Source organism: Condylostylus longicornis, unplaced genomic scaffold (genome assembly GCF_029603195.1).
Source record: "Condylostylus longicornis isolate FDR11 unplaced genomic scaffold, ASM2960319v2 ptg000064l, whole genome shotgun sequence".
Lineage (NCBI taxonomy): Eukaryota > Metazoa > Arthropoda > Insecta > Diptera > Dolichopodidae > Condylostylus > Condylostylus longicornis.
The window spans coordinates 758,912-773,013 of NW_026578032.1; the positions used below are offsets into that span (position 1 = coordinate 758,912).

At 22.5% G+C, this 14,102-nt stretch overlaps 1 long non-coding RNA gene across 1 annotated transcript; it reads left to right on the top strand.

Moving 5' to 3' along the window:
• Positions 1-559: 559 nt before the first annotated feature.
• Positions 560-13,529, top strand: LOC129612236 (uncharacterized). Its single transcript, XR_008697215.1, has 4 exons — positions 560-966; positions 12,604-12,733; positions 12,898-13,175; positions 13,257-13,529. It is a non-coding gene; the product is annotated as an uncharacterized LOC129612236 (long non-coding RNA).
• Positions 13,530-14,102: the final 573 nt, after the last annotated feature.

Consider the following 14,102-nt stretch of genomic DNA (forward strand, 5'->3'; position numbering starts at 1 on the left):
GTAAAAAATGTGTGCAAGTAAAAATTTGTACAAGTAAATATTTTAAATTTGCGTTTTTTTTTTTCTAATTTATTTAATTGTATGTCAATGTCGGTCACGGTTCTACATTATACACATACATATTATTTACATCGCAATCATATAATACATATGTACATCATATATCATAATAATATAATGTAATATAAAAGTAAAAACAAGAGAGAACAATAAGCGAAATTAAATTGTGTATAGCTAGTAAATAAAAAATCAATTTGATTCTTTTAATTTTTATTTTTATTTATTTAAATTGCATTTAATATGTAGATAGAATAAAAAAACTTTCTTAAATAGTATAAGAATTAAATTTTCGCATTAAAATATTTATTCTTTAAAATTCAGATATAAAATATAATAGTCGTGTATATTGCTACATATACTTACTTTTATACGTATAACAATATTTTTATAAATATTATTATCAAAGTGTTAATTTGAATATTACAAAACAATAATTAATTAGTTTAAAAAATTTACAAAATTTGAAAATGCAGTCGCAGTTTTAAAAGTTTTAATGTCTTAAATATTTAAATTGTAAGTAATTGTGGTATATAAACTTGGTACACTTGCTTGATGTAGTAGCTATAAAATTATAGAACTGAAAAATTGGAAATTTTTAAGTGAGTTATTAATGCAAATAGAAGACAATTTTTGGATAATGCAATTCTAACTTAGGTCTTAATACAAAATACGTTCGATAAATGCAAACTGCTAAATCTGTAAAAATATGGCATATTCGAAAATGACAGTGTTATACTTAAAGTTCTTAAAAGGAATTTTTAAGTATTTTTTATAATTGCTGCAAAAATATTATAAATTAGAAATAATAAGAGAAGAATATAAAAAATATTGCATATTGAAGAATTATTCGAGTATACGAGAATTATAAATCGGCAAATGCAAAATATTCATTTTCTGCATGGATTTGTAAGTATTGTGTGAAAAGACTTTTTACGATTTAATTTAGAATTTTTATTACATTTAAGTATGAATTATTGATAATTCCAGAAATTGATTCAAATTTCGTGTTATTAGTGCCAACATTCAGTATGAAAATGTTCAGTAATTATAAAGGTTTTATATAGTTAATTAATAAATATAGTACTTGAAATGTATAACACAATCAATAATATTACAATGATTGATTTTCATTCTACCACCTCTAATTCGAGAAGAAAATTTACTTTTTATGTTGATTTCACATTATCATAATTATTATTATTGTCATTTACGATAATCAATTATATTTTTGTATTTACCTATCCCTGCAATAAATTATGATAAATAAGAAATCTATATAAGAATACTTGTTATACTTACATATTATGTATAAGAGTACAATACATAATCTCCAAAAAATATATTTGTATCATAATATACGAAATACTATCATATATAATAATATATATATATATATATATATATATATATATATTATATATATATATATATATATATATATATATATTATTATATATATGTTATTATATTATTATATATATATATATATATTATATATATATATTTTAATAATTTTAAATATTTCACTGGATAAATAATCTTCTATAAACTTTAACTGATTGCAATAATAAATATAAAAAAAATATAAAAGAGATTATTATTATTGTGATAAAAACTACTTTTCTTACTGCACTGAAAAAAAATATGACTGCCGTTGCTATAATTTATGTACAATTTTTACCATATACATAGGATATTTTGGGATAGTGGAATTGTATAGCTGTATTTGCTATATTTTTATAGCAAATAATTTCCATACAAAATAGCCACATTTACTAAAAATATAGTATATTTTCCTATATTAAATGTTCATATATCTAATACACCTTAGCATTATTTACTATGTATAACAGTATTATGTGCTATAAGAAATAGTAAATAATGCTATAAATATTGCAATATTAAATATAAATATATTGTAAAATATCATATAAATTTAGCAAACAATGTCATGTACGATATGCAAAACTCACATCAAATATAGCAGTTTTCGTTATTAACAATTGTAGTAATTGCTATGAATATTGTAAATTGTACAATGGGAAATGTGCATTGGTTATATGTGTACAAGGGTAAAATATGAAAAATATTACCATCTTTACTATAATAAATAGTACAAGTTCTTAAAAAAATATGAATACTTACCATAAATATAGCAGATATTGTCATACAAAATAACGAAAGTTTTAATAAACATAGCGCTTGTTGTTACACGTAATTGCAATGATTACTATAAATATAGCTAATTTTGTTATACCTCATGTATTTTATTAATTTGCATTATAGTATAAAATGCTAAAAGTATTGAAAATTGTGCTATGAGAAATAGTAAACAGTACTATGAATGTTGTCATATTTAGTATAAATAAATTGCAGAATATCATATGCATTTCGGAAACACTACTATATAAAATATGAAAAAATTGCATCAAACGTACCATTTTTCATTATTAACAATTGTAGCGGTTGCTATATATATTGTAAATTATGCAATGAAAAACGTGTATTGGTAACATGTGTAGAACAGTAGCACGTGAAAAATATTGTAATCTTTGCAATAACTATGCGAGTTCTTAATAAACTATGAATCCTTACCATAAATATAGCAGATATTATCATGTTAAATTAATGGAAATTTTAAACATAGCACGGGTAATTGAAAGAATTATTATATACATGATAAATTTCGATATACCCAATATTATATTACAATTATCTTCATTATAGTTTAAAAGTGCTAAAATTATTAAAAAATTTGTTATAAAATAAACTCTGGTAATTTTATTAATACATAAGAATTTATTTTACATTTAATTTTAGATTTATTTTACATTATAAAATCATTTACATTTTTTCACAATGTAGGTAACGTATTTCTTAAATTGAATATATTTATATTTATTATTTTTTTTCAGATTTTATACATTGTGCATATTGTTTTTTAAGATAGATGCACAGTTTATTTAAGATAGTTTAAATGTTTTTTAACATAGTTCACATACATATTAAATATTTTGTAATAAACAGTATAGTTTACATTATCATTTTACATATAACAAAAAAATTTGTTTTCAGATAAGCAATTCTTTTCTATGTTATCAAATTTTGAAGGATTTGTTTCATTTACATAATTAAATTTTTATTATTTTTGATATACATATATTACGAAAGATATACATATGTAAAAGCAAAACTATATTCACAAAATTTTCAAAAATTGATACTAAGTTTGTTAACGACTAATTGAAACATAAAAAAACTATTGTAACACATACTTTTCCGACTTAATTTTATGTAAATATGTATATGTAAATATTCATCGATTCTCAATAAAGCAAATTTTTCGGTATATTCAACCAATAAAAATCAATCAATAAAAATAGCTTCATTTTTATGAAAATATGAAACGTGTTTTAAAAATGTTTTGACATTTTTAAATTCTTTTGCCGAACATTTAAAGCAATCCATTATTTAAAAATTGTTTCAAATAAATAATATTTTAGTCGGATGTAAGTTCAAATTAATATTCTTGTTAATATTATTAAAAAGTTTGATGAAAAATTTTTTTTGGTAAAGCTTAAATAATACTGATATATTTTGAATTAGTTTAACTAGTAATAAGTTTAAATACAAATAATTGAACAATATGCTAAACAACCAATCAAATTTTGTATCAAAAAATTATTTGTAAATCATACTGCCAAGAGGAAAAAAAATAGTTGTTGACTTACGCAGCCAAGTTAAACATCAATGAATTAAGTCTGATGCATGTTTTATCATATTTCGTGGATATTGCGTACACAAACTTCTGCAAAAACATCCAAATAATTTCACAGTCCTGCTGATATTCTACATTTACTGCATGTATTATTTTGAAACAAACGTCAATGGCGGCTAATGGCCTATCCAATATATAAAGCACGTCATTCACAAATACGTAAAAACACTGAATATCATCTAGGTAAATAAAAAGATATTTGTATTAAAATATTTTTCTTAAAATATTGCTACAATATTTTTTTGGGAAAAATAAAAATAATGTTTTCACAAAACTTAATAATTTCGAAAAAAATAATATTGTGAATTCATTCAGTAATAATATGTTCTAATAATAATATTAATTGTTTAAATAAAAGATATTTAAAATCATAAATTTATTAATTAATACAAGAGATAAAGACTAAAACTTTCATATTAACAAAACTATTGTTTTTGCTTCTAATATCTTTTGAATTAATTAAACAAACCTCTTCTTATTACTTTTAGCTTTTTATAAAAATATTTTTCTTCAAAAATTTTCCAATGTTAAAATAGAAAAAAACAAGTACCTCATAAATGAAAAAAATAAAAAAACAAACTCACCTTTATTTATTTTTTAAATATTTAAAATAAGCTGTTGGAGTTTTACGGCAGGTACCCGAACCTGTCAAGCCATTTCATAAAAACTTCTAAAATATATGTGACTTATAATTGGACACATAAATGCTAAATTTTACGAACCTAACTTTATTATTTTTTTAAATATTTAAAATAAGCTGTTGGAGTTGTACGGCAGGTACCCGAACCTGTCAAGCCATTTCATAAAAACTTCTAGAATATATGTGACCTATAATTGGACACATAAATGCTAAATCTTACGAACCTAACTTTATTATTTTCTTAAATATTTAAAATAAGCTGTTGGAGTTGTACGGCAGGCACCCGAACCTGTCAAGCCATTTCATAAAAACTTCTAAAATATATGTGACTTATAATTGGACACATAAATGCTAAATTTTACGAACCTAACTTTATTATTTTTTTAAATATTTAAAATAAGCTGTTGGAGTTGTACGGCAGGTACCCGAACCTGTCAAGCCATTTCATAAAAACTTCTAGAATATATGTGACCTATAATTGGACACATAAATGCTAAATCTTACGAACCTAACTTTACTATTTTTTTAAATATTTAAAATAAGCTGTTGGAGTTGTACGGCAGGTACCCGAACCTGTCAAGCCATTTCATAAAAACTTCTAAAATATATGTGGCCTATAATTGGACACATAAATGCTAAATCTTACGAACCTAACTTTATTATTTTCTTAAATATTTAAAATAAGCTGTTGGAGTTGTACGGCAGGCACCCGAACCTGTCAAGCCATTTCATAAAAACTTCTAAAATATATGTGACTTATAATTGGACACATAAATGCTAAATTTTACGAACCTAACTTTATTATTTTTTTAAATATTTAAAATAAGCTGTTGGAGTTGTACGGCAGGTACCCGAACCTGTCAAGCCATTTCATAAAAACTTCTAGAATATATGTGACCTATAATTGGACACATAAATGCTAAATCTTACGAACCTAACTTTATTATTTTCTTAAATATTTAAAATAAGCTGTTGGAGTTGTACGGCAGGCACCCGAACCTGTCAAGCCATTTCATAAAAACTTCTAAAATATATGTGACTTATAATTGGACACATAAATGCTAAATTTTACGAACCTAACTTTATTATTTTTTTAAATATTTAAAATAAGCTGTTGGAGTTGTACGGCAGGTACCCGAACCTGTCAAGCCATTTCATAAAAACTTCTAGAATATATGTGACCTATAATTGGACACATAAATGCTAAATCTTACGAACCTAACTTTACTATTTTTTTAAATATTTAAAATAAGCTGTTGGAGTTGTACGGCAGGTACCCGAACCTGTCAAGCCATTTCATAAAAACTTCTAGAATATATGCGACCTATAACTAAACAACGAAAAATTTGGCGCTTAGCAAAATTATGTATGTAGAATTGTTTAAACATATGTCTATACCAAAAGTAATATACCCTTCACAAGGTTCAATAAATATTTTTTTAAAGTTTTTTAAAAAATCAAAAACAAAATAGTAATCTAAAAATGTTTGCTACTATACAAATAATAAATTAATGAAGACAATTTTTTTCACTTACCTCTAAATTACCAAATTTTTGAAACGCGCTCCAGAAAAGTTGTCATAGTCCACTCTTTGGAAGAAAATTTTTCAATTCTTCGTAGTGTAGACACTTAAAAGATTGAACTGTGTACTCCTTCGCTAAAATATAATATTTAAATTTTAAAATTTTGTATTAAATCAAAAAAATTTTAGCTATTAAATACGTATTTATGGCTGCATCACGGTTACCAAACCTCAGGTAATTTTAATTTATATGAGTTTATGTTCAAAAATTGTAAATTGTGACGTAATCAAAAAAAAAAATTTAAAGTTTTCAGAAATAAAAATTTCTTTTCAAAAACACCTTTGTTGAAGGTTTTTAGCATTATGTCAATGCAACAAAATTCATAATAATAATACAAATTTTAACAAATTTTTTAATTAAACAAAAAGCGGGTAATTTTAATCTCATTTCAAATAAATCTTTATATTATATTTGGTAAACCTGGCGTCCATATACAATAAGCATAAGCATAGTACACGTTATAACATGCAGTACACTTACATATACACATATCGTCGGCTTAATTCTAATAGCAAACAACTCATTTTTGTCATAAATTTTTTCATAACTTCCTGTAACTTATTCTTCTAGGTAAATATATCAATGAAAGGTAAATAAACGTTATATTCTAATTAAAATTCTTTTTAAACATTAAATTAACTAAAAACATTCACAAGCAACCATATAAAATATTGTCACAAAATAGTTTTTTTTTGTCTCCTGTAAAGTAGAGAAAAATGAGTTATTTGCTATTAGAATTAAGCCGACGATATGTGGGTATGTACGTATATACTATTAACATAATAATATGCAAAATATTAAGTATTATTTCAAAAAAAAAAATTAGATTGCCACTCTTAACTAAATTCTTAAAAGTAAAAGGAATTTTTTACTTACTCAAAAAAAAATCCAGTAAATAAGGAAAGCCCCAACGGTTCAAAACTTCCTTCAAAAAATTCTTTTGTGTCCATTGCACGGACGTATGTATGTATGTATACATATAATAATATAGTTTGTATGAAATAATATAATATTATGTATAATATATAATATATATATATATATATATATATATATATATATATATATATGTATATAATATAATGTAAGATAATATATAGAATAATATAATATATAATACGTACAAGTATTATAATGGCAAATAACATGTACTTATGTATGTAATCTTTAGTTTTTTTTATTTTGAACTAATATTATTAATTTAATGATTAATAATGTAAAGTATTATTATTTAGTAATATTATTTTTTTAATTTTAAAGCACTATTTCTTTTCTAATTCCGAAAATAATTCAAACAAAAAACCTTCACACTTTACGAAAAAAACTTGTTAACACGAGATGCGCGCACTTTTCACAACCAATAAAATATAACTGACAAAAATGCGAGCAAAGCGTACATATACTGACAAAAAACAAAAACTCAGAGGTAACTGTTTTTTTTGGACGTTTTGTTGTTGGACTGGTCAGAACATATTTGGTTGATATTTGATGTTGCAAATAGTATTGCCATATGGATGATAATGGAATGAGTTTCAGTTTTATATGGAATACTCGTAGAGAATTTAGTTGATTATAATTTTTTAAAATTTATTTTTTATTTAAATAATAGTAATAATAATAAATAATTTATTTTTTTAATTTTTTAAAACCATTACACTTTTTCCAAAATTTTTGCATATTTTTATTTTTATTAAAATGTTAAGCAAAAATAGTCAAAAATATGACATTTGTCGATAGTTTTATGTTTACATTCTTTTTTAATAAAAAAATATTACTAAAAATAGTATTTTCCATTTCTAAACTCCTTTAAATATTAGTTATAAAATTGAGACCATAAAAAATAATAATGCTTTATACAAATAATTTTTAATCCTAAGGTAAGAACGACATATGTATATTAAAAAATGTTGGCAATATCTTCATAGAGCAAAAAGTGACAAAAGAAATAAAAACAAAAAATTATAAAAATATTTGTCTTCCGTTAGAACTCCACCAATAATTAACAAAGTTTTCTTCCTCTTTCTCACAACTTAGTTTTTGGAAAGGGAAAGAAAACAACAAAGAAAATAATAAACTCACAACATTATTTAACTTTTTTTAACCCTTTGTTCTTAAAAAAAAAAATTAACCCTTTACTCCATAAAAAGAAAAAATAATAATGTACAATACATTATAAAAAAATTGTTGAGCATAACATTTTATAACATATTAAATAGATATTATGAATGATGCTAAATTATTTAAATACTTTTCAATTAAAGGAACAGAGTGTGCATATTATTATGTACATATGTATATTATATCCTAAACAAATTAATTAATGTCTTTTTTTTTACGGATTGATTGCGGAAGTAGTTTCGATAAATTTTAAATTTTAATTATAATTTACTCTTCACTTTTATAATTAATATCGTTTTCCATTTAATGTTTTGCATTAACATGTACATACATAGGTACATAAATCGATATTTGTAAATTTTGAAAGGTTGTTTGGAGGTATTCAATTGATTCACTTACGAATCAGCGGGGTCCAAACATAGAAACAGCCTCAGTTTCTTTAAATAAGATCGTTTCTTTTATAAAATTGTTTAATCAATTAAATAAATTGTTAGATAATGATTAATACATTATAGAAATGTAATAAAGAAAAAAGAAATGTCAAACTATACATACATATCACCTACATACATATATTTTAAAAATTTGCACATTTATTATTTAGTATGTAAGAACGATTATTTTCAACTGTGTTAAAAGGGCTGTAAGTACAAAAGAATTTCTGAACCTGTTGAGATATTCATGCCATAGTTTTGTATACTTACTTTACGTTACTTATACTAAAACATATTTTCTAAATAACCCAGAGTTTGTTTATGCGAATAAGTATTTGATACATTGTCAAAAAGGAGGGAATTGTGAAATCGGCTGGAAATTATACTTTAGAAAATTGATTGAGATTTTTAATTTTAGTAAAGGTTTCATACGCATTTGAATTTTCTTTTTAGAATTTGACATTTCTTAAAACTATAATATAAGAATAAGAAATTTTCATTCTTTCTTGTTGAAATAACATTATTATGTTAATGTACAGCAAAACGCAAAATATATGTATACATACATACTCAATATTTGTATGCATATTGAGTTATACATACACATCTATTCTACAATCGAGTATGAACCTGTTGTAAACAGGGTTGACAATATGATATATGCAGGTTTACTAATTTTACCTAAAACATTCATTGTTTTGAAAATTCGAAAAATTTTATAAATTCAAAAATAATTTCAGTAAATTAATATTTTTACCTCTATGCAAAAAGGTAAATGCTTATTTCAGTTTTTTAATTAATTTCTTCAGTTTTTCTGTTGCCTGCCATACAACACACCTAAAAGCCAAAATATGCCCTTAAAAATAAAATATATCTTCGGTAGTGCCATTTTTAATGGCATATTTTTACTTTTATGTATGTACATATGTACATATGTTGTGAAAAGAAAGGGTATAATTAGTTTATTTAATTTATATTTACATACATACAAGAGCAAAAATTAAAATTTTAATTTTTTTTTCAAATTTTCTCCATGTCACTCTCTTTAAAAATTTAGGATACTTTTTTTTTTCTGTGCCATCCCTATTATAAACACAAGTATTGTAAATTGAATATGATATGGTTTGACCTGTCGTCAATTTAACATTCGTACCTACGTACTGGCAAATATGCAAATACAAAAATGCTCATACATATAAGGCTTTGCAGTGTTATATAAACACATACATACTTATGTACATATTTCAACATAAAATTGGCAAATACATAAATAAACTTGGTCGTTTATTCATTTTAACATGCTTTTACTTTAGCTAGCTGTAAAATAATTTTTACTCTATAACAAATTTTTTAAACAAGCCAAAATAAAAAATTTTTAATAATTAAAGTGTGATAATATGTTATAAAAATATAATTATGTATGTATGTATATACATATATATGTTTGTACATATTAAAAAATAGAAGGAGAAATGTTTAGCTTAAAAACCTTTTTATTCTTGTTATGAAAACAGTCTTAAAATTAGCTCTTTCGAAAAATTAAAAAAACATTATGAAAAAATCAGATTTCGCTTTCTTTTTTATGTATGTACAATATTTTTGTGTTACTTTGACGAATATTTATTTGAGCAATTTTAATAAGCAAATTTGTATCAATATGTGCATAAGATTGACATTTTTAGCAAAGTATGTCTATTTTAATAAGTAATTCGACTCTGCGTTTACATCACACTGATGCAATCATTCACCACTATTTGTATACCAAAAATTCCCTTAGCTAAAAGAGTTAAGCCTATTGTATACCTTCTTATTTCCATTTTTATACAAATAGGAATTCTTGGGAGAGGAAAGGGTAGGCAGTAGAGGTCTACCGTTTTTTCGTATGTACGTTTAAGTATAAAATCGCATTATTTCTATATCATTACCTGATACTGTGTATCTGCTATACCAGGTACATGCATGTGTACATGAAGGCTTAAACGTATATCAAATGCTTTCGCATAAAAGCAGTAGATATACGTTTAAATGAAAAGTAACATACTTAAAATGAAAAGTAACATACTATGCTATTATGAAAAATAAATTCTGTTGTTATCAACATAAAAATAACAAAATTTTTATCTACTTAATTTACTTTTATTTCACTCGTTTGATTGGAATATTTTGTTTCTTTCTTACCTACACAAATCTTATTTTCATCTATTTCTAAATAAAAATTGAATATGTTGAGAATTTGGAAGTAACTTGAAAACGAAAACTAACGGCATTGGACGAATTGAATTACTTATTGAATAGATATATGTACTTTGATTTTTGGAAGCAAAGTAACTACATACATATATTTATGCCAATACTGATATATGTATGTACGTAATTATAAAAAATGAACACTTGTCCATCCATATAGCCAACTCTGTATTTTGAAATTGCTTCACTAATCGCTACAAATTTCTTATGTATGCTAATACATATGCATGTATGTTGTATGTATGTGGCTATTTTTTGGTCTATTTTTTTTTTCTCTAAATTCTTAGTAAATAACAAGAAATAAGTTAAAAAAGAGAAAAAAACATTCCTGACGGTCATGATTCACAAACAGTAAAATATTTTTGTTATTGTTTTAATATGAAACAATTTTTGTATATGTATCTATTTTTTGTAAGAATTTTATGCTTAATAGTAGGTCTCTGAAATTGAAATATTTGAACTACATACATACATACATATGTACATTTAATTTTAAACGTCTTTGATTTTCAAGAAATATTTAACACTCTGTTAAATAAAATACTCTTATTTTTTTATAATAACTTATTGTGTTTTATAGGGAAACTTTCTTCAGATATTTTATGTAATTTATGGTAATATTTTTTATAATGACATACAATACAATATATGTCATTTATAATATAAAATACATAGTTGAATTACCTTTAGCGTCTTGAACTTTAATCGAACTTTTCTTTCCAAAAAATTGTTGTGTATACTATTATATAACATTATTGTTTCTCTTATGTTACATAAAATATATTGCTATATTTTACAGCGCTACCTATAAAAAAATTAGTCTTTTTTCAGCTATATTTTATTGTAATATTTCTGATAGTAACATAGCCAAATTAGCTATCCATATAACAATTTCTACCATATGCAAATTGTACTACAATATTGTATGAGTTACTATAAAAATATTGTATAAACTACTTTGTAACATTATTTTTGTTCATATAATACATAAGGGATATTGTTATATTTTATAGCATTATCTGTAAAAAAATATTGTGTTTGTTCAGCTATATTTTATTGTGATATTCCTGATAATAACATAGCTAAATTAGCTATACATATAACAACTTTTACCATATGTAAATTTTGCTATGTATGTTGTATGGGATGCTATAAAATAGTAGGATTTCATATGGTATATGAAAATTTTTACCACATTTTATATGAAAATTTACTATAAACACCTTACCATAAAATATGACAAAATTTGCTATGCATTTTTTTTTCAGTGTGTGAATATTTATTCACAATAAGAAAAATATATTGAAAACGTTTTTGACAAATTACAATTATTTGTTATTTAATAAAATATTATTATTAAAATTTAATATTTATTATGAAATTCTTACATTTAAAATTATTTTGTGTTGGTTTTTGTATTATACTTCAGTTGATTTTTTACTCTTAGCAATTACTTTAGTAACAAACTATTACCAACAGTATATAGCAAAGAATATTCCCTAAAGAATGCTATTATAGCAAAAAGTTAAAAATTTTAAATATTAAAATTAAAAATATAAATATTTATTAGAAATATATATGAATATTTTAATTAAATTCATAATTTGCAACCCTAAATAAATCACGAATATAATAATAGCTATAAAAGTATAATAAATTTAATAAGTTAAATACAATAAGAAAAGTAATCGTTACATACTAATTATTTTAATATTAATTAGTTAATTTATTTTATTATTACAGGCATTCATATGAGAAATTCTGATTATTTATATGTATATAAAATATATCAATATATATCATCCCATAGATCTATATATATATGAATTGCATTTGGCATATATGAACGTACAATAATAAAAAACAAAAACAGGTAAAATTTAATTTTATATTTTAATTCTATAAATTATTATTTAAGGTAAAAAATGTATATATAAATAATTTATGCATATATCTTACCTATATATTATAATATAATAAAATATAATAATTTTACCTTTTTATGGTTTGCACATTAATTGTTGCGAAAAATCATAGCATTTAGCTTATTATAACAGGTGCAAATATCTACAGCGTATATATATATATCCATAATATTTCTAATGAAATTTAATACAATTGTTACGTAATGCAACTTAATTATAAAATATATTTACTGGTTATATTCACTATAATATTATGGTTATAATTATGATGAAAATAATTTTCAAGTAATTAGTTGCATTAGAAATTTTTAACGAGATGTAACGAAGAAAATATTCATTAAAATATATAAATTAATTATATTGGAATAAAATACATCATGATGAAGAAAGGTAATATATTAAACTTAAATATATATATATATATAATTATATTAAATATAACAACTAATTTGTTTTTTTTTACCATTTTAGAAATTTTCAAACAACAAACTTTAGTCGGAGACTATATTTTACAATTAATTATGCGAAAATTCAAAAAAATTAATTTGAAATTATTTTGTCGGCCCAAAGATGTCGCTATAAAAGATGCCAATAATAAAAATGTTACATTTAAAAAAATTAATTCTAAAAATAAACATATTAATTTTCCATATTCAATGAAATGTTGTGGACCATTTATTAAATTTCCAAATAATAATAATTTTTTGTAATAAAATGAATGTTTGATATTATTAAAATATTAATAAATATAATTTATAATAATTAGTAATTTTATTATAGTGATTTTATAATTAATTACAATTCTGTTATATTTATAATACTTCTGTGAAATTAAGGTTTTTAAATTGGAATTCAATTTAATAAAACAAAATTTATTATTTAATATTTAAAATTGCAAGTTAGAATCCAATTGTTAAATTTTTCAGGGTAATTTTCTTTTAAAATTTATATAAATAAAATCTTCATTTCTTATTGGATCGTGAAATTGGAGCTATTTACAAAATTTAATTACATCAATATTTATCTTATAAAAGAAAATATTTTGAGGCATATACATATATTGTATAAAGATTAATATAACAGAATTTTGACATAATGTATTATCAAAATATAATATAATGTGTCAAAACTATTCTATATGAAATTTTGCTAGAACTCTCCATGTATTTGAATAATTTACAAAGATAGTATAACAGTAATTTAAACGGTAATAAAATTTTCTATACTGTATTTTTTTAAGTCGCACCCATTATTTAAGTGATGTACTAAATTTTCAATTCTGTTATACTGCAGTATATCTTCAATTAATACTTAAGT